Source organism: Myripristis murdjan, chromosome 14 (assembly GCF_902150065.1).
Source record: "Myripristis murdjan chromosome 14, fMyrMur1.1, whole genome shotgun sequence".
NCBI classification, from domain to species: domain Eukaryota; kingdom Metazoa; phylum Chordata; class Actinopteri; order Holocentriformes; family Holocentridae; genus Myripristis; species Myripristis murdjan.
Window position 1 is genome coordinate 24,994,490 of NC_043993.1, and position 19,374 is coordinate 25,013,863.

General features: G+C 38.5%; 1 protein-coding gene across 3 annotated transcripts in view; it reads right to left on the reverse strand.

The window, feature by feature from the left end:
* The window catches only part of fgf11b (fibroblast growth factor 11b), a 40,875-nt gene that overhangs the window by 17,904 nt on the left and 3,597 nt on the right, over positions 1 to 19,374 (reverse strand). The window lies entirely within an intron of this gene.

Consider the following 19,374-nt stretch of genomic DNA (forward strand, 5'->3'; position numbering starts at 1 on the left):
GAGAACAGATGAAAGTCACATGCAAGGCCTATTGGGCAATGCTGGAACTCCTTTTGGGAGTGTGAGTTGGAGGGAAGCCTTCCTAGCAGAACAAATAATGACTGACCTCTGTAAGGTCTCCTGACATCATATCAACCTCAGTGCATGGAAGAGAGTACAGCTATTGTGTGTTGTATAATATGCACTCTATGTTGAGGGTCTCTCTGTGGGGAAAGCATTATAAACAAAACTGTGCAGCATAAGAATGAGGGGGGAAAAAACAGTTTAGGCTTTTAATATTCCATTAACCATTCCCTAACAATTTTCTTGGTTAATAATTAAATTGTCTACAGTACATTTTTGGATTCATTTGCTCAACTCTGGGAATAACATTTATTAAAGGAAAGCGTAAATAACATCTCATGGTTTTAAACAAGAGTTTGGGTAATCTGAGGATGAAGTCAAGTGAGTCAAACCAGTCTTTCGCTGACTAAATAAAAGATATATAATCAAGGGGACCGGGTGGTGGAGGAGAACATGGAGGATGAATAGAGGAGCTGAAAGTTTCATGAGCCCAGTCCCTGCAGCCTACTTTGTGTTCATTTAAGGAACAGAATGAAAATTCTTGCAGCAGCTCCCAGACATCGTCAGTGTCCCCCCTCTATTACATGCACTTTTCGTGTCGCGGCAATATAAGTTGTCTCCTGAGCTCAGCTCCTCCTCTGCAGGCCACACTACTGCAGCAACACAGATAAGGAGAACCCCGTGGGTCTCGTGACTTCGCTCAGAGATCAATCTCTTTCACTTAGCGAAAACAGCCTGGTCAGGCCCAGCGGACTGACCAGTCTCCTCCGATGCAGCTTTAATGAGAGAGATGAAACATGGATGAAGGAGCAGTTTATGACAGAGCCCCTGGAGTACTGAGGGCCATCTGGGAATTCCCCCTCCTCTAAACTCCACCCATGCCCTCTCACACGCTCCCCAGGGAGGGACCTGGGGCACTGCGCAATCTGCTTGTCTTCTTTGGAACAGCATGGGGAGAAAGAGAGCGACAGAGTGCATGCAGGGATGTGAATTGGAGGACTATTTCCCACAGGAACGGTGCCAGGGTCAAGGCATCAGCAAGACTGTGACCTACTCCCGTTGTTACATGCATGCATCTACAGAGCTCCTATGGTCTAATCTCCTGCTCAAATCGTTTCTTTCTCCACCATCCTCTCTCTTGCGATCCCTCTTGGTAAACATCTGCCTTGTGCTGTATCTTTTCTTTACTCCCATACTCTCTTCTTTTTCTTTTTTGTCTTTCTCCATTTCATATCCTTTTGAGTTATGTGCGCTTTCATCTCACCTAATAATATCATACATCACCCAATCAGAGTGGGGAAGCCGTTCATTACATGTCCCCATATAGATGTAAGAAAGACGAGAGAGAGGGAGGGAGAGAGAGAGAGAGAGAGAGAGAGAGAGAGAGAGAGAGAGAGAGAGAGAGAGAGAGAGAGAGAGAGAGAGAGGCGAGGCAGCCTGGAGGAGAGCAAGGAAACAAAATGTGTGAGATGACACTGCCATTTCATTAAGAGTGATGACTGTATATGCTGAGGAAAAAGCACATTTAGGCAGAAATTCAATAGACAGCTCCTGCAATACGTGGATAATGAAAACTCCCATGCTTGGTGTCAGAGGCACTAAAACTGATGTTTCACTTACCAGAGCTGGCTATAACCTGAAATCCTCATGCTATAACACCCATGCACCCATAAATTGTAATACAATATCTGAGGGTATTCTTGTCAATGTGGCTCTCTGAGCAAAAGTCATGGCTCTTGTTTTTCAGTGCTGATGCATTCGAGATTCGCTCATCCTACTACAAATATCGTAGCTACAAACAATTACAATCCAAAGTCATTATTGGGAATTCTGTATTTTAAAAACCAGTGAACCTTCATTTTATTGAGTTAATTTTGACATGGAAGAGCTGAGCAGCAGCCCAGCTAAATTCAAAAGCTTGTGCACTGAATGCTGACTTGTGTTTGACATTAACAATCCTAAGTTTAGCATTGTTTGAATTACATTGTTTGATTCAGTTATGAATGATTCAGTCAGAAATAGTTAGTTAGTTGAACATGAAGATGAGAAAAGAAAAGACAAGGATTATCATATCATAAAAGTTAACACGTTGTACAGGAGAGGCTACAAGTCAAAACTGGCTTGTAAGGATACCTCCTCTACTGTGTTGTGCATGAACACGATAAATTGAGTGCGTTTATTGTGCGTGCTGATGTTTTTGGTGAACGGTGGACTGAATGTTTGCAACTAATGAACGTGATGCTCATGAACTGTTTGAACTGCCAAGGATTCACAGCAACCAGCATGCAGCATGGCTACTGCACGTTCAGATAACGCAGTTAATGAGTGTAATGAAGCCAGTGGTGGAGCCTGTACCAGTTCACTTGGAAGCATCTGAATCTATTTTATGTTTTTGAACTGCTGCATAATTTGATTCATGCAGGCTAGATAAAATTTCCATTGCATCTACAGTATACATTTACTGCACTTTCTGCATAATAAAAAACGTACATAGAGCTGAATTTGTAAACTGATCTGTTTTGAGTTGTCCTGCGATATGACACATTGAGTGGTAAAACAGTGGTAAAACATCACATTGTTTTTTCTTGGCTTTTAAAAGTCATCTGCCTGGGACTTGTAATTCATTTAGTCTGGGAACGTTTGGGGTCTGAGGATGGATGGTAGGATGTGGCTGTACTAAGGAAGAATAGCTCACAGCAGCTCATTAAAAAAACAAACAAAAAAATGAAAAAAATGATCATAACATAGTTCATTTTTGGGACTGTGAACAAATTACTGTAACTGTGAAGGTGAATTAGTTCATTTTAATTGAGCTAGTTACTGTGAAATGTCAACTTGCTCAACGCTACTCCCCTATATAGCTACTGTGTCAATACTAATACGCTATGAAGAGAAGGTGTGGGTAAAGATATAAAAAAATCTATAAATATGTGTAGGTCCATCAGTATCCATTTTATTGCAATGATGATCATATATAGCTTTATTAGCCTGTAAAATCTAATGTGAAAAGTAGTCTTGCCTTTCAAAAATGTATATAAAACATTAATGATGATGTCTCAATCCCTCTGTTTAATTTAATGATGATAAATATGAGGCATCTCTACCAATGCAACATTTAATATTCATGATAATGCTGGCAACCTGCCAGAAGTTCTTGATTCTGATGTGAATTATGGGAGACAAATCCAAACAGTTCCCCAGCCTTGTTTCTTTCAGTTCAGAAATATCTCTAAAACTGGGTCATTCCAATCCTTTTCTGGCTAAGTGAAAATCATTTATCCCCTAATTTGCTTTATTTCATCTTGTAATAACTATTTTAAATCTGTACTCTTGCCTCAGCTGCAAAGCTGTTTTTCATCTCAAGCTGGTTCAGAGTGCAGCAACAAAAGATATTACTCTCATTTTAGCTGGCTTACTTTGGTTACCATCTGAATTTAAAAGTAAAGAATCACCAAATGCATTTAACACTAATGACCCATACTCTTTTAAAAATATTGCTAAAAGAAAAGTGCATTATAGGTTCAACTTATGAGTAATAATAGGTGATTAGTTTTTATAATAGTTACCTTTCCAGGATAAAAATGTGTTTTTTTGTTTTTTTTTTTTTTACAATTAAGGTCCCTGAGCTTTGCAGAAATCATAAATGTCATTATCTTATAGTATTCTTCTTTACTAATATGTGATTGTTAACATGGTGTTAATGTTAGAATGTGCTTGTGGCTGTATCCCTGAAATACTACAGTATTTAATTTATGCATAAAGGGCTGTGCGTTGGCAATATGATTTACATTAGTTTTTGATCATACAGATCATAGTTGTGATATGAAGCTAACCGTGTCTTTGTTCAAAGTCTCCATCTGTATGTATAATCCTCTGATTCTGGATGATGCCTGGGGAGAATAATACGAGCTGCAGTGTCATATTATTATCATAAAAAGCTAGATATAGTGGAGCAGAAGGCTCATGATGCAGAAGGTTAAACATAAATATACACATACTTCCATTAGGATGGGTATGTTGTATTGTGAAAAGGATGTCAAGTGTCAAACAGCAGGAAAAATGTAAATACACAAAACAGTGCATAATCATAATCTTGCTTGGTCCCTAGGCTCAATGTCACCACATAGCACTGATGTCCTATGCATATTTGGCAAGCTGCTCTCTCTCTGCTCCCTCTCTCTCACTGTTTTGACAGTCTAATCTCTGCCTAATACACACACACACACACACACACACACACACACAGCAATCCTTGCTAATATTATGGTGGCATTATTGTTGGATACATCAATGCTCTGACAAACATGTTGCATTGATACCTGAGTAACAGGCCCATGCTCATCATAAGAGCAAAATATATTTCACATGCACACACAAATACAAACACTCCGATAAACAAACACACACACACACACACACACACACACACAGGGATAAAAAAAAAGTTAAGTAGTCCTCACACAGGGCCCAGTGCAGAACATCTGAATTTACATCCCTTCACTCCATTAAAAATGAATACAGGCAGGTTTTGTTCATTTGAATGACAGTGCTTAATGCAAAATCACAGGAGCAAAGATCAAAGATTTCAAGTGATGCTGAATATATTGGGCTGGAAATAATAAGTGGCTTATAATGTACTAATTTTAAACATGTAATGACACTGTAAAATGGCATTTATAGGTTAGAGAGTGTTCTAACCCATAAAAGACCAAATTTCCAATTAAAGAATTTATGCGTGACATTGACCTAGGATATGCCAAGCACAAATGACCTAGAATGTGTTTTTTCCCATGACTTTTAATCTGCTACGGTGGAACTCGAAGGGGAAATTAACCTCAGCTGGGGTTAGTGTCCAAGGCTCAGCAGAGTGAGCATGCATGTTACCAGGCGAGTGAACTTTTTCTCTCTACAAGCCCTGGAGATAGTACACAATTCAGTGTGACAGACACTGTCTGGACAGCCGTCTACCTCTGGCTGGATTAGCAAAACACACATAGAGCTGTTTAAATGAGCAAAAAGCCTGTGTTTGTGTTGTGAGAGTGCATCGTGTGCACATAGAGCCTCTGCTCCTCCTCAGGGGTAAACAGAGGAGATGATAACTTGGTATGGTGGGATTCTAGTGACTCAAAGGCCATGTTTAGCACTTTGGGTGTTTATTGGGGTGAATCTTACATGCATGAGGGCATAAAGTGACTGTACAGCCAACATCAAATTATATGACATTTAATAGTAAATGAAGATCACCTTTGCTTTTGGCCAAAAGCAAACAGTTTTTTAAGAAAACATGTCCAAGCCCACATATATAAGCCCACTAAATTAAATGTGTCATGTAAAGCAATTTATAATGTACCAGCACAAAGTCTACACAAGGAGCAGCTGGTCTACACACTGGTCTCAAGCAGTCTGTGCTTTATATAAAATGCATAACGACATAGTGGGCCCCTGGTGATTTGCCATCAGCATCCATGTGGCATGCTGATATGACATACAAGACAGTACACTTTGAGGGTTTAAAGGGAGAAGCCTTGATCCAAGTGCCACTGCATCAAAGTGAGCATGTCCACAGTGGAAGCTTGGAGGCATAGTTCATCCTTAGATTCATACCAGACGTCCATTTGAATGAGCCTCACGTTCTGCAAGCGCAATGAGCACGACGTCTTAAAATACAAATGTGTCCCAGACTTAAAATATGAGAGAGAGAGAGAAAAAAAAAAAAACTTTTCCCACCGCAAAAGAATTTTGTGAAGGATGCATACCTAGAAACATGCAGTAAATATTGAAATAGAACTATGGTAAGTGATGGGGGTGGGTGGGGGTGAAATTTGCTTATCTGCACATCCAGTGACCAAGATTCGACTGAAACAAAGTTCTGAACATTTCTCTAATTTCACCATGACAACCTCATCCTAACTTTAGCCAAAGTTTTTATTTGCCTAAACTTACATTTGCACAGATAAGCACAGGTTTAACTAATGGCATTAATTAAAGGACCATAAAAGAGATTTTGAATTTGTAGTCCATTTACTACAATTTACCCACATTTTACATTGCAAATAATGTAAGCATATTAAAAAAAAATCACAACATATAATCAAAACCCCTTGATTTCTAAACATGAATTTTTGTTTGAAACACCCACCTCTAATGTTCTGCCTCTGTGCCTCCTCAACATTCATAAACCACAGAATTGATAACTGCCTGTGTAAAGAAAATGTTTCCCCAGGGACGGAAGAAAATTTTGATACCGACAGTTTTAAGTCATCAAAACACAACAGTGCTGCTGCTTATAGGAAAAATAATGTGAATGACTTCATTACAGTGACGGAATACTGGTGTTAAGAAAGTCTGAAGTCTCTGAAAGTTCATTTTGCACTGCATTGTAAATGTGTTGTCACGGCTATACGGATGACGCACAAGTGTTCAACATAGTGTCAATGAACTTGAGAAAGACTTCACTTTCCCAAAACTTTAATATTTCTCACCTGAGACACTGCTTTGCGTAATGAGGGACACTGGGATTCCAATGAAAAAGACATAGCATTTCATGGAAATCTTGGGCTAGTCCCTCAAGCCAGCCTCTTTCTTCCACAATTGTTGAATACTCCATAGAGAGTTTGCACTGCAGCCTTTTAATATCTGAGAACAACCCAAAACCGGGAGCTGTCATGACACAGTGCACACGAAAATGTGTTCCCCTCGGAAACAAAAGCAAGGCAATGCTAGCTGGGAATGTCTAATTAGCAACGCCCCAAACTGTGAGGCAATGGAAAAACAGCTTTACAGGCTTAAGTATAGCAAACGCTAAAGCTAACAATAAACTGTTGTATGAATGAACTGAATAAATGTACTGTAGAGAAGCTTATCCAGACTGTCTAGGGACCTATAACATGCCTTACCAGTGACAACTCTGAACTCCATGTTTGTCAAAAACCCGCTGTATTGATCACCTTTTGTGGCAAAGTGGGAGAAATCATGTAGAAGTTTCAAATCCCAAGTACAAAGGTTCTCCAAGTACAAAGCTCATATTTACAGTTATATAGCTCATATATATATATAGCTCATATTTATATAATAATATGGCTTGAGCATACAAAATACAGAGGGTATGTAGGCAGAAGCATTTGTAAATTGTCATGAGTCACTCAACATCAGATCAGGCCTGTGGCACAATTACATTATTTAGATTTTCTATTAATACTGGCCTGATTCAGTATTGCCAACAATGTGAATACTATGTGAATACTACTGTGTTTTTGTTTTGTTTTGTAGTTGTTTTAATTTTTAAAAATTTTTTTTTGTTTGTTTGTTTGTTTTTTGTTGGTGTTGTCACTGGTTAAGTCCGCCTGCCTATATTTTGATGTTTGACTTTTGAAATACTTTCAACCAAACTACTCATGTGGTTTAACATGACAAGATTAGTTTTATATCTAGTTGGATTTGCATGCAAGTGATGTGCATGTATGAGTAAAAACATGTGTGACCATAGACTTCTCCTCAACAAAATATCAGTTATCTGGTTATTTTTGATTCCATGTGATAAAACTGTTTGTCATTCAAAAGGATTCAGGGTAGGCTTGGAGATGCAGTCTTGCAGAGAAAAAAAAGGAGTGATGATCAGTTTGGTTTTAGATATGCTTGTTTTGTTTTATACAAAGATATTTTTGGGGAGGAATGTAAAGTTCATGAAGAGTTGAATATTTTTACACAAGACATATTTTGATCAAAAGAAACCACTTTGAGTCAAAAGTGTTCGATAAATACAAGCCCGGTTTGGCCCTCAAATTTTTTTTTTTTTTTTTTTTTTTTAACATGGCCACCTATAATGAATAGTGGAGCATCTTTTTTCATCAAGTCACAGCACATGTTGTCTGTCAGGATGAGCAGATCTGCCTCCCTGAACTCTCCCCATCTACAAGGTAAATCAGCCATGGCTGTACCCTTAACTGTCCTGAATATTTCCTGTGGAGGGGAGTTGCATGCCTATATTCATCACTCCGGCTACACACGTGGTGTTGAGTGACAGAAAGCATTTGCTGATCCAGGTCAGTGGAGTGTGGGTCAGAGAGAGCTCCCTGTGTGTTTATGCTCCATCATCACACAGGTGTTGTCAGTTCACCCTCGAATGTGCTGACTCATCAACAGGCCCAAGTGATCTCTCCACACATGAATGACAATATTACTTACAGTTGACAAATGAACACTAAAGTGTCTAGAGAATGTCTTGGAGGCATGCAGGGAGCTGCAGAAGATATTGTAAGTCAAATTCAATTCAGAGTATCTGTTGAGGCAATGGATAAAATTAAAGGTGTCAGGGAAAGACATATATTTTTGCTTGTTATTTAAGGTTATGGCAGGTATTTTTCTGGAAAGTCCACTTGTTACTTCAGGCACTACATAGATGTAAATGCAGTATGCACAAGAGTGGTAAGTTTCTTTTGTTTATCTGTTTGATTGCTTTTTTTTGTGACAATCCCCAAATTAATATATCAGCAAGGACATTTTCACTCATCACAAATCCTAAGATGGAGACACACACGCTCCAGCATGCCCAGTGAGAGAGAAATATTCTCCTGATTTTATTATGTCGGGGAAAAAATCTATCAGTGCTTAACTTACAAGCCGGGCAATTTTCAGATGAAGAGGAGAACAGATTATTAAATAAGTGCTACTATGTTTCATAACAGTCTTGGATCAAAGTGAATCAAGATACAGTCTGGACTCTTTTGCACAGCAAGGGAGAGAACCATTGTACACCACCCCATGGCTTCAACAATGCTAGAATTACATTTTATTTGTTTAGGATTTTTGTTCCGTCACTGGTTTTGCTTCTATTCCCTGTACAACACAAGGATGGCCCTCATCAATTACATTCAGCTGTGATTGTGAAAATCACCTGGGGGAGACTGAGGCTTAGTCATACCATCATACTCACAGCTGTTATGTGTGTGTGAATGAGGTCAACATGCACTCAAAACCAAGGTAATTGTTCCATGTATCACAAATAGCATCAAGGATACTTAAAACCCTTGCTGGGATGTAATTGATGCAAAAAATAAGCAGTGGCTGAGGTTTATCTGTAATCATTGTGGTGTAAGGCTCCGTATTGGTTCATTATCATCATTATGCTAATGTATTTATCTGGGAAGATTTGTTAGTCTTCCACTCAGTGTGAGTTGTCCTGTGGCTAGCTGCTCTCTCTCTCTAGCTGAGCTGCTCTTGATAACGTTGGAGGTAATTACTGGGGGCCTGCTTGACTGAGCAGCCAAGGGCATTTCTCATTCTGCTCCAACTGAACCAAACTACAGGGGTTTTCCTTGGCTTTTAAGGACTCCCCATCTCACTTCTCTCATCATTTCGCTTTCAACTCTCCTCTCTCCATCTTCCTCTTTCATTCTATGTATGTATGCATGCATGCATGTGCAAAAGAGAGAGAGAGAGAGGGAGAGAGAGAGAGAGAGAGAGAGAGAAAGAGAGAGAGAGAGAGAGCAGTCCGTCTCTTGTGTCGTGTTTGATTCTGCTTCTAATAAAGGGAGAACAAGGTTCTTTCTCTTTTTTCCCTTCCTAAACTGGGCCATAAGCTCTGGAGTGCTGCTAGTAATTATCAACCTTGTGGGAAGATAGAGGGGGAGAGAGGGAGAGGAATAAGGAAAGAAGCAAGACAGATGATGAAAGCCAGTTAACAACACAGAGGCAAAGGCTGAGGGATGGCATACATTTGTCCATGTCAATAGCACAGACGGGAGTAAAAGAAAAGGGTTATAATAGACTGATACAAAGATACAGAGGAGAGGATGAAAGATATCAGTAAATATGGATCAGGAGGGAAATGAGGGGTAAGAGGAGGGGGATTGGGTTAAAGAAGCACTATGGGCAAGAATGAGGTTGCGTGTGCCTTCACCACCCACTTGATTTAAATTTAAGGCTTCCTAAATCATTCCACGTGATATCCATGGCAGATCATGTAACTGAGACAGAGTTACTGCTGCTTATTAATGACGCTGACAGGAGCATGTCAAACACGCGCAGAAGCAAATAGGGCTCACACTGCTTCCCTGACACACATTCAATATTCACCCATTTACTTTGTGCTTCATTGACATTATGACAGGTACATGTCAGTGACAATTATCAAAAGAGCTATCGCCACAAGAGAGCGGGAGACTCATTATGACACAGTGCAGCATTTGCATTCCCACTGCATTTTCAATATTGTATTATCAGTGCGCCATGTTTTTCTCTTTTTTCAGGCTGAATTCCTCTGCCTGATCAATTTTGCGTTTGTCCTGCGGCTTACAGCTGCATAGAAAAATAAGGAGTAGAAGCACGTGAAGGAGACTGGTGGAGTTAATCCCTCTGAGCTCTGCAAGACCCTTCACCTATCCTCTTTCCCACGAGCCCTCCAGCGGGGACACAAATAGGCATGTCGATATATGCACGAAAACAAACACAAACACTCTTCTGCACTCCCATGTGGGTCTAGACCTCAGCCCGATCATGTGATGATCGCGCAGTGAAGAAGCGACCACGCCGAGCAGCACGGTGATGGCTGACAAACAGTGTGAATTTATTTGAACTTGAACTGATTTATTGCTCAAACACCTTGAAAGAGTCGTCACACACCTCCCGTAGGAGTGGTTGTGCCACACAGAGGTAGAAATGCAGCAGTGGAGACAGGAGAGCCGCCTGGCATCGGAGGTGGGAATCGATTGTAGGGTTTCAACCGAACTTTGTCTCAGATAAAGCATTGCTGACACTGTGTGAGAACTAAGCATAGACTTTTCCAGTTCACACACAACTCATACACACACAAATATACAAACAGGCACATTCACACGCATATACACATATGACATCAAACATAATGTATCACAAATAATGACCTAAGTACAAAGCAATAATCCATCTTATTTACAGAAAATGTTAAGGTAATGCAAATGTCATACAACATCTTGCTTTAAAGAAATTCAAATAATCATTAATTTTCAGAATTTATAATGTATTGATGATAAGATTGGGTTTTTAATGACATACTTTTTTTTTTTTTTACCATATTTATTAATTTATTTTAAACTGTACATTCTGCATAATTCAATCACTGTACTGTAAGACAGAATGATTCAACTCAAACTCATAGCTAAAAATTATTGATTATCTTTTAGTTACTTGAAAATTTAGGTTAGACGCATTTAAAGGAACAGTTCACCCAAAACACAAAACAAGATATTTTCCCACTCATCCCTGATGCAATCCCTAGCCAGTCCATCCAGATAGTGTCGATGTGATTTGGTGAAGTTTCCAGTCTGTCGCGATATGCTCTGTCTCCTGGAACCCCGACACCATGGTGCTGAATGGGTATTCATTTGTGCACCACAAACTGTCAAAAATGTACATGTGAAAAACTCTGCGTTGAATTTCCTGATGAAGATTACCTGTATCTATATATATATATCTATCTATCTATCTATCTATCTATCTATCTATCTATCTATATATATATATATATATATACATATATATGTATATATATATATATATATATATATATATATATATATATACATATATTAAACATTTTTGTGCATGTTGAAATTAAAGAATAATAAGTCGATTTAATTTCAGATTTTTTTTTAAATTTGGAGCAAAGAAATACAAAGTAATTGTATCAGATTAAAGTATCATATCACATTAATGGGTTTGAGTTATACAAATGCTTCTAAAATTTAAAAAAAAGGCATGCATATACTGATAGATAGATAGATAGATACATAGATAGATAGATAGATACTTTATTCATCCCAAAGGAAATTCACATATCTCACACACGTTAAATAATAAGAGGCTTTTGCTAAATGGTTAAGCCATATTTCCAATAGATTACTGTAATCCATATGAACAAAACAGGTGTGTTGATATATAAAGTAGCTGCATTACCAGAGCTGTTCCTGCTAATCTAGCAGTGTGTCTCTCATTCACACTCGCTACCTGAGTCTGTCTCACTCTCTACCTTTCACTCGCCTTCTTCTCATCATTATCTCTGTGGGCGCCCTGCACCCTCACTGTCTTTCTCTTGTTAGAGGTTAAATTCAATCTGTCCTTGTCAGGTTTAATCAAACTATCCACAGATTCAATTTAGCAGGTGTGTGTGTGGGAGGTTAAGGTGGCATCTTTGGGATGATAGAAAACAAAAGGGTGCTCTTAGTACACACATCCTTCCACTGCTTGACTGTGCTGTGAATAAGGCTTAAGGCCATTGTCAACATCCTGTCTCCAACATTCGCGCTCCTATTTGCAAGCTAACACCAAACTCTGCAAATGCAATAACAGTGTAATACCTTTTTTGGGGATAAATCTTTAAAAAAGAGAGAGAAAAAAAACATTAATCCTCTTCTCATCTCCATTTACTTTATCCGCTGAGTGGCTAAGGAGCTTCTCCAGCCTGGAGACACAGAGATAGATAAACCTCCAAAATTAAAAGAAAAAATCCCTTAATCTCTAATAGGTTTTTACTCTATATAAAACAATCCTGAAAGATTACAGCCAAAAACTTTGTTGTTGCATTGTGGCTTAATCTAATGTGTACATCTCGGATATTTTCATTATCAGACAGTTTAAGGTTCAACGCAGGAACAGCTGCATCCTTGTCCTTTGACACTATCTGCTGTCAGAGCTGATGAAAAACAGGTCACTCGTGGTCAAAACTGGAAATCTCCAAAGAAAAAAAAAAGAAAAAGTGGGACAAATTCAACACCAAACAAAATCTTACATGCTTTATCTAGGCACAGACATAATGCTGCTGCTGTGTGAACATTTCATCATTTAACATCTGATTATTTAAATGGCTTTGTGTGAATTAAAGATTTACAGGGGGACTGAATAATGAATAAAAACTGAAGAATATGTTTCATGTGATCAATTCAGGTATCCTACCAATAAAACACCTACCAACTGTTTTATGGAAATCTAAAATATGAACATACAGTAAATGTCCCCTGTTCCAGAAATATATGTTAGGATTGGACACATTTATCAGTTTACCAATATTTCTTGAATAGTTGTTTTCAAATTTAAAGATATTGAAAATGGAATCCTCTGGCAGTTCAGTTTAAAAAACAAAACTAAACACAACAAAAACAACTTCAGGATCCATATTGGACTCTGATGTTGGTCAAACCCTAATATTGTATATGTTTCTTTTATAGTCACATATGAGCTAGACAACTGTATATGAAATATGTGTATATATGAAAACAATAGTGGGATGCATCCCAGATTCTTACACATTTCATATAGGGGTATGAAATATGGCCGTATATGCCTTATAATCCCCTACATGTACATGTTACATTTCCATATGGAGATGTTTTGTCTAAGTAAAACAACAAGACCATTTAATAGAATAAAAATGATAACTTTTAATTAACGTCTACTTTCTTGGTAGAATAGTAAATTTAAATAAATAAATAAATAAATAAGTTTAAGGGCGGTTGTTTTGCAGTGACAGTCGTTTCTGGGTCTCAATTTCCCAACCCCTTCTTCTTCAGCACAGTCTGATTCACATCTTCTTTCAGTCCCACCCACATTTACTTTTATCTGCCACTGCTGTCTTACTCTTCTTTTATTCCTCCCCTTTTGAATACCTCTCTCCATGTGTCCACCCCCATTATCAACATCTCCTCCATTTGAAATTATTTTCTCTAACAACATTAATATCTTTACTGCCACATCTTCTTGCCTCAGTTTACTCTGCCTGTCTCTCTCTCTCTTTCTCTCTCTCTCTCTCTCTCTCTCTCTCTTTCACTCTCTCTCTCTCGCTCTGACCCCTGTCACAGTCAGTAAAATTCTGATGAGAAGCTACCCAACACTGCATTGTCTGATCAGGTGTTGTTGAGTAAGCGAGTTTGGGGCCCTGATCTCTTGCGGTCAGCTTAATGCTATCCTGTGCTGGATCTCTCCTTGTAACCTGGTCTGTTTCTCGCCAACTGGGGCCCAGATTTGTGGCCCGGCTGTCGACTGGCTGCTTTGATGCTTACTCTCATAACATACAGCACTGACATGCGCCTACTTGCAGAGCAGCCCACTCCAAGCCACATGACATCAAGCTCTGTGCTATAGTTGCACTCAAAATGCTGCATTTGCATGTATGTGGTACTGACAACTTAGCCCATACTGTTGCTATTTTTAATACAAATATTTATTGTTATGATCATTTTACTACTGTTTAAAGTCAAGTGTCTGTTTCTCCTCTGCTCAGCAGGCCTCCATGAAGTCTTCCCTCAATAATAATGGCATAATTAATTATAACTCCATTAACAGAAGTGCTACACAGTAATAAGACCGGAATCATGATTGTGATAATGATTAGGATTATTATGAGTATGATGATGAGATGACTTATTATTATTTTGGTGTATTTATATTGTTTATATTTATTGTTTTTTGTCATTATTGTTGTTGCTGTAAAATGATCCTTATATTTTGGGTCATAAATCTCGTGCACTAATTCTGCGAGGTTATTTGGTCTAAGTCAAAGGGAGGCACTAAAGGTGATACAGTAAAGCAGGCGGTTCAATATCCCTCTCTTTTCAAGTCAGATTCCACCTTGAACAAACTAAGAGGGTGATTATTGATTAATCACTATACATTAATGAACTGAATTGATCTGGAAAGGGGGCAGCGCTGCAGATCACCGAGGGTGGGAGAGTTCTATCTTTGTCTGGGCCAGCAGCCATTTTAAGGGACAGTGCAGGACAGGAAGGGCGTGAGGAAGAGGTGGGTGGTGATGAAGAGGGAGGGGAATTCTAACGGATGTTGTAAGTGGCAGGCCTTATGTCTGTCCCAAAGACTTCAGGTAAGATCAGCTTATTTGTGTTTGTATGACGCTAGGACAGCTGACAAAAACTGACAGCAGCTTTTAGAAAACATGGATGGATGTCTTGCAGGGTGAAAATAAAGTATTTCTTGGTTACAAATAATTATCAATTTTATTGGGCGCCCATTTTGTAAAAGATGTGCTCACGTCGCACAACAAACCTATCAAGGAAAGGTGGGTGAAATCAGTTTAAAGCCTTTAACCTGCAAGCACAACTACAGTACCTGGAGGCTTGGTCAATGCCTATGATCACTTGGGCTTTCAGCAGGGACCAAACGTCCATATACATTGGGGGGGGACAAGTCCCCCCCCAATGTTCAGGCACTCCAACAATGTCCCCCCCAATATTGCTGGAATATATTAGCAATTCAATAGCAAATTCAATATCTGTCCCCCCCAATATTGAAATGGTGGTTTTGGCCCTCGCTTTCAGTAAGAGTTAGATGGATGTCGTAGTTTGTTGTAGTTTGTATGCCACTGCTTCAACTAGTCTAAGTTAGTCTAGATTAGTTCGAGCTCAAGTTCAGGTTTATTTATAGACCTTAATCACTGTTTGTTTCAAAGGGTTTTACAGGCTCACAGCTTCTAGAAAACAAAACAAGAACCCCTTGTGGCAGGCAAGACAAAAAAAGACTCCCTAAAAATCCCAAAAGCCAAGTTAGCATCAAACTTTAGTATTAGTGGTAGCCAGTTTAAAGTAAGATGACCTTATCATACCATAAAAGACATGCTCCCCACAGCATGCACATTCTGCCCACTCACCTTCCAACATCACTCTCCAAATTTCTTCTAAGCTCTCGTTCAAATGAATGGGGATCATCACTACAGCACTACATTTCATCATGGGCTTTCTCCAAACTGTATGAGATGCATGCCCAGTGCATGTGCACATACTGGATTTTAAAACTTGATGAGCGATGAATTCACATTGTTATTTAAATTTAATGCTAATACAGCTTTTACAAACATAGGCATTTCTTGTGGCCTCCTTTTCCTCATTGTTGTGTATGCATTCACATTATTTGCAATGAATACACAAATACAACAGGAAAAATGTGGTAAAGTAGTGAAATGGTATATTAAATATAAACATAAATGCCATTCCTAATACATATTGATTTTGAATGTAACACAACTAGTGCAATGAGATAGAGCAGTGATGGGCAGCCACATGCCCTGGCAGGGCTGCACAATAATTCAAAATCATATAATAACATAATTTTTTGATAAAGGTTTCATGAGACCGTATAATCTTATAAATTAAGTATTGTAGAGCTACAGACATGTCCTGCCTGACAAATCATACTCTCCAGATGTAAACAAAACATGATGTTTTCATGCAGACCTCAATGAAATCACTTAATCTTGATTTTAGTTGTTTATGATACAAAAATGATTTCCTCCACTAAAATCGCAACTGTTAGCGTAATTGCAGTATCTGTAAAAATAATGGCAATATGTTTTTGGCAACATATTGTTCAGCCCTATGCCCTGGCAGGCCAAGAACATTCTGATCAGTGAGATCTGCTTGAGGAGTAAACGAGTGGTATCTGGCGTATTCACCACACACCATTCTCTTACTTCTGACCTCAGCTGTAACTGTAATCACGACTGACAGTAGCATTAGCCCTGACCCTAACTCTTAAAATAACCTCTCCTTAGCAATGCACAGTGAACGGGTGTAGCATTTGACCACATTTTCCATGCCTCATGTTGTTTAGACAACACAATTTAGTAAAGCATGCTGCACAAACACACAGACACACAACCACCACGTGAAGTTTCTTCCTCTCTCCACATAGACACGTAGGACGAGCATGCACATGAGTGCGCACTGTGCCCATCACTGATCCATGCAACCCAAGTGATCCTCAATACATGTGCATTATGAATCATCACCACAAACATAAACCAGCTGCATGTGACATATGGGCTCAAACAGTGAATGAGATATAAAAGGGGCTGGGTGTTAGCAAGGACCTCACAATGCAATATGTATCACGACACAATGCAGTGCTCTGTAGAACTGGCTGAAAATATATAAACACAATTTCAAATGCAGCCTACTGCACAACACCTATAAGTAAACTAGTTAAATATACATTTTACATGAATTGAGTCTTGGCTGACAATTTAATTCAAAATTACCAATCTATTTTTTTTTTTTAAAGAATCAACACAATCCACTCATCTTCAGTGCACATAAATGTAGATGTTGAAACAGCATTTGAAAATTAAATGCACAAATGCTACATGTCGATACAACCGGCCAAAGAATCGATACAGTATTGGAAAAAAATAATATTACAATACTCAGCTGGATTGATTTTTTCACAGCTCTGTTAATAATGTGGTCATGATGTTATAAAAAAAAAAAAAAAACACTTTTCTAATGCAAGCGTTTTCTTTCATGTCAACAATCAACCTCTTGACACAGCAACACCAGAGGACCATCTGGTATGATTATGTAAACAACTTACAGCTGCTGATTCAAAACACAGGGATTGTCTATAAGCGACAGAGTGCACATATACCACAAGTGAGTTGAAATACTGATTTCCAAGTATTAAAGCTAAAATATGCATTGTGAACATTCCTTAAGCTTGAAAGTCTGGGCATTTTGTTATCAAATGTTGCATTAGCAGGACAGGGAAGGATGCTTCTGTACCATGGAAATGGAGTGACTACAACCCTAAAATAAATACCCACTTTCTTGACCACTGATGTAGGGTGCTATTCCCCTGCTTTTACAATGGCAGTACTACATTTAGGCCAGCAGCAACATAATTGCTTTGTTTATTAAAATATTAACTTGAGTAGTTTGTATATGTGACGGTTAAACAGACTTGGAATATCCTTGGTCTTGTAAATCTTACGATACCAAATATTGGTGTCCTGCCCTCACATTAAGTTGCCCATAATGGATGAAAAGAATGAAAATGTCCAAAAATTGATTGGTACAGATTTGCAGCAATCTATTGAAGTTTGAATGTGGTTTGCAATGTGAACACATCCCAGAGGCCCCTGTGTATCTGTATGTCTCGCTTTCAGTCAAGTCTGCACGTCTTTCTGTCCAGGTGCGTGAAACAAGTCCCCAGAGGAAATACACACACACACACACACACACACACACACACATGGAGCTCCAGAAACTCTGCACTAATGAGCTATAAAAACTTAAAAAGTTTATTCAGGTGATCAGGTTTGGAAATTTGAAGCTTCCTGCACACCATTAATTTCCACAGTACATATCTGCATCAATCTTTTGGCCACAGGGCTGACTTCAAAGTTTTCGGATGACAATGGCATTTGAAACATAGTAGACCTCTGTGAGTGGTGCAGAATGAAATTAAACTCCTCTCATCAAGCGCAAGGCTTTGCTCATTGATCATCATCCTCATGTTCAGTCTGCTCAGATGCAGTCCTCGAGGGAAAAAAAAAAAAACACTAAAATTTTCCCCAATCAGCAGTAAAAGTGATGCTTCTTTATGCTGTTAATGTTTGTTGAGTCACATTTCTGTTATATTCATAATTTAATATAAGACTAACTAATTGTGCTTAAAAAAAAGTAAAAACATTTCTTTGCTATGAATTCAATTATTCCATAGCCTAAACGTCATGTGACTCTGACCAAAAGGGGTTGGGAGAATAAAGCAAATCAAATAAAAATGACAAAGATATTGTTCTTTCTCCAACCGTAATATTTACAGTTTTGCCAAAATTATATATTTATTTTTTTATAGATACACACACACACACACACACACACACACACACACACACACACACACACACATAAACACATAATAACAGCCATGGTCTTGTCTGCTCCTAACATTAGCCTATTGACTACTGCCATTGCCATTTCATCAGACCAAATCAAATCAAAACTCCCCAGAAAATTAATGAATTAATAATGAAAACTTAATAGGTTAAGCACTTGAAATTAACTGGAATGTTGTTACCATGGCAATATTGTGATTTGACACATTTTCCTTGTCTTATGCAATACCTCTGTTGAACAGCCCAACTGATCTGAAAAGGACTTGATATTAACTTTTTGAGCTCACTTGCCGATGCAGCTTGTGGATTTCAGAATGACTAATCATGTATGGATTTTCATGGCAAAAACATTTTTCTTATGTATTTTTCTTTTCACTAAATCAAGAGATTGAAAAGAATGTCACAGCATGCCTTTGATTATCTTTATTAGGAATGATAATGTTGATAGCGTATGACTTTTTTTTTTATCAGAGTATAATTTCTTTGCTTATAAGCATGTGGTTAACAAAATGAATGTACAACGCATTGGAGGAAAGATTGGAAATGAATAGGTTTGGGAAGGACAGGAGAGAGAGACAGTGTGTGTGTTTGTGTGTGTGTGTGTGCGTGTGTGTGTGTGTGTGTGTGTGTGTGTGTGTGTGTGTGTGTGTGTGTGTGTG